The following is a 4,054-nucleotide window of genomic DNA, read 5'->3' as shown; positions in this document are numbered from 1 at the left end:
ACCCAGATTTGGTCCTTACATGCAAATAGAAGTGCTGCTGTTGATCCTCTGACTTTCAACTTCTTTCATTGTCATACTTACCAAAAACAGATGAAAACCCAAAGCTATTTATAAGTTTTGGTTACTGCTCTAGTTCACCTACCCCTGACATGAAAAAACATCAGGTTTCTGTGGAACCATGTGCAGGAAACTGCTGTGCACAAAGTCCAGGCTGAGGTCTGAGCCACCCTGTCACTTTGCTCATATTCTGCAGATGCTCTGGTGCTGGGGGTGTCAGTGCTCACAAAAGATGCTCTAAGAACTTTGTGGCAGGCCCAGCAGGAGAATCACAATTCAGGACCTTGGGACTTGGGAGAAAGGCCATCTATCAGCAGCAGAGAATCACGTGCCTTTGAGAAACTATTTCTAAGACTATACTTCCAGGGACCATTTCAATCCTAGGAAAAACCATTCCAGCCATGCTGCGAAGCTCTGGTGGAAATAGAAAGTCTGTCGATGATCATCAAGTGACCATGAAGTGAAGCTTGTAAACATGAGTTGGGGGAGATCAACCAAGTCATATGTGGGTCCCAGCAGCACTCCATCAGAAATGAAGATGCTAGATCTGAGACTAAGGATAAGAGGAACCAGAGTGCCCAATTTGTCACCAGTGCAGCGGCCAAGAACCCTCATGGCCCCAGCCCATGCCTGAGTGGCCCTCAGGTCTGTGTGGAGGCATTCTGCATGACCAAGCGAAAGGGAACAAGAGTCTGAGTCCATTTTGCAGGTGAGTTCACCCTGTACGTGAGTGCAAGCTGGAAATGGATTGTAGTTTCTCTGTAGTCCCTTCAAGCAGCCTTAGGAGACAGTGGTAAGGGAAACAGTGACAGTAGATCAAGCTTTTTTTTGCTTTTTAAAAAAGATTTTATTTATGTATTTTTGTGTAAAAGAGCTGGGGTGTAGGCCAGAGGTGCTGGTGTTGAGGAGATTCACTAGAGACAGAGTGGGGAGCAGAAAAGGCAGCTTGATTGAAATACACTGCTGAGGGGAGCAGCAGGTGAGACAGGAAAGGTCTGCTGTGCCATGTGGGTAGCTCCCTGGCCAGGGATCAAACTCGAGCCATTGAGGTGATAGTGCTGAGACAATTCCTGAGCCACCAGGGAGGCCCCAGTAGATTAAGCTTTGAGTGGTGCATGTGGCCATCCATTTTGTGTGGAAAGAGAAGCAGCCTGAGGTTAGATTACACAAAAGCTTATGGGAATGACAAATGGCCTGGCTAATTGGCCAGAGTCTGGAAGGGTAAGATTGGCAGGTTACAGGCAAGGAGGTCTGGGGTAGGGGCAGGCAGATAGACATACAAGTGTGAGCATGAAGTGCTTCAGATATTAACGTTTGTCAGGAAAACATCTACAAAAGATGCATTAAACAACTAAGAAGATGAACTGACCTGAGTAGCTGACTAACAGCCAGCCCCTGCTATTAGCCCCCAAGGAATCAAGACACAGGAATGAAGTAGCCACAGTAGTGGCAATGGAGGCATGTTGGTTCCCATTTACCAAGGCTACCAATGATGAATGGCCAAGTGCCATCAATAGATACTAGGGAGGGTCACTATACGGGGTCCCTTTTATTGCAGAAGGGCCATCAGTTTATTCTCAGGAATAGATGTTTATTCTGGGTAGGAGTTTGCCTTTTCCTGCATTCTGGGCCTCAGTCAGATGTACTATTTGAGGACTTAGAGAATGTTTAACTCACTGGAATGGGATCCCATGTTATTTTGTATCAGACAGGGGACTGACTTTACAGCACAGAAGTGGGACCATTGTCCTATCACAGACCAGGCCACCCTGAAGCTGCTGCACTGAGGGAGTGTTGGAACACTCTGCTAAAGCTTGAGAACCAGCTCAGAGGCCACACTCTGAGAAGATGACCTATGACGGGTCTCTCCCCTGGATTTGCTGTAAACTCCAAGCTGCATCTCTGACACCATGGGGTCTGACAGGTCACATGGCCTGGTGGCAGGGCTCCTGGCACCTCCCTTGGGATGGTACAGACTTTTCCTGCTCTCAACCTAATTCAAGGTCACCAGTATCTTGTGTCACCTAATAAGTATATAGGCCAAAGCCACACCTCTAGGTGGGGAATGTGTTACATTCAGAAATCCAAGGAGGCCTAGTAGGCAACTGTACTTCCTTCTTCATGACAGAAGATGCAAATGCAATAATTAATCTTTTCTTTGGAGGAATATCCTGGCATATCCCGTACTTCTGGGTCCTTGAAATTTTATAGGTATGGCAAACCCCAAATCTTAACAGGGTTTCTCTCTCATTCTCTGGAGCACATGTATCTTACCAAGGACACCAATGTGCTAGCCACTTCTTGGTCACTGAGTACAATCAACACAATGTCACCAATGGACTGTATCAACATGATGTCCTTTGGGATGTCCGATGCTCTAGATCTCTTTGGCCTATATTGTGATTGAAGGCAGAAGAGTTAATATAATCCTGGAGAAATAATACAGGTGAATATTGTTGTCTATTGCATGTAAATTGAAGCTGTTTTGGTCCTATACTTCTGATTGGAATAGGAAAGAACATATTTGCTAAATCAATGACTTTATACTATATTTCTGCGACCCTATTAATTTCCTCTATCAAAGACATCCCATCTGTCCTTGCAGTTATGGTTAGGCTACTACTTGGTTGCATTTGCAATTGTCTGGAGCCATTCTGCCAGATCCATTCCACAGGTATCTTAAGGCGAGGATTTGGAGGACCACTGTGTATACTTGCTGTGATGTTGCAGGACACTTCATCCTGTTGACTTGGTCATCTCTTCAGTTGAATGGTCTGGCTTGAAATATTGGTCAAGAGATTGCAAGTTTTCACTGCAGTGACTGTTTTTAGCCTCCAGATCAGTTATCTTTAAATTATTCTATTAGTAAACTGCCTATCTATTGTGTTCCTAGGGATTGGGACACAACAGATTGATTGATTGTTTCATATCAATCATCTTCATAATTCTGCAGGTCAAGCCCTTGACTGCCACTCCCATCCTGTCAATTATTTTTGTGATTAAGACACCCTGAGTTCTTGGAGTGTCACCAACTAGCCTCCATTATGGGAACCTATAATCCTTGTTACTATAGTGACCATATCAGCCTGTCCTACCATCACAGGCTTGCAGAGCAGAGTTGCTAATGAACATTTCAGGAACACTGGTGCTCCCTTGCCAGCGAGTTTCTTCTGGCCTTGGTGAGAAGGACATAGATTTCTTTGAGGAAGAAAGGCCACTGTTTTTATTTTTTGAGGGGGGGGAGACGGTATTACACTAGCTCTTAGTAAGAGGATGTGATTATATCTGCAGACTCAGAATGTTCAGAGAAATCTGGGGAATAAAAATCTTTGAAGGAGTCTGCTCGTAAGTTCTATTCCACATGTCAGAGTCTCTAGTTCCCCAAAAAGGGCCCTGAACTTGGCATAACAGAGCTTTCTTGGTTGACTTAATCATCTTTGAAATTCAGTCATTCTATTAATATCTGGACTTGAACCTTGACTTTCTCCACCCTCCAGCTTCAGGAGAGGAGAACTTTTTGAATAAAACCAAAGAGGCCCTCTGTTTTTCACACCTAGCATTCCATTTCCTGTTTCTTGTTCTCAGCCACTCTCTTTCATAGCACTTCAATGATGCTTACCTAATTAGCATTAGGCATCTGGTATAGCGTTTCCTTAGTGCTACTATTTCCTCCATGTATCTCAAATACCCACCTCATGACACCTGCTAGTGCATCTCTTTCACAGGTTCACTTCAGTTCCACCACCACTGAAAGCTTGCAAGGAGATTGTGCTGCAATGGTGGGGTTTCTTATCACCAGACTGAGCTGTGAATGACTCAGCTTCAAAAACCTTATCTTACTGTTTGTTCTCTCATATCACTCCAGGTATAGTCCAGGTTCTCAAAAAGCACATGTTGAGACAGTTTGTGTTGCAATATATTTGTTGGGTCTAAACCACTTTGTTTGTTAGTTTTTCCTATTTTTGTTTAAATTATTTCTTTAAGACCCCCCTCCTTC

The sequence above is a fragment of the Talpa europaea genome, assembly GCF_964194135.1.
Source record: "Talpa europaea genome assembly, chromosome: 7".
In the NCBI taxonomy this organism is placed as follows: Eukaryota; Metazoa; Chordata; class Mammalia; order Eulipotyphla; family Talpidae; genus Talpa; species Talpa europaea.
Note: the sequence above shows the minus strand (reverse complement) of the source record.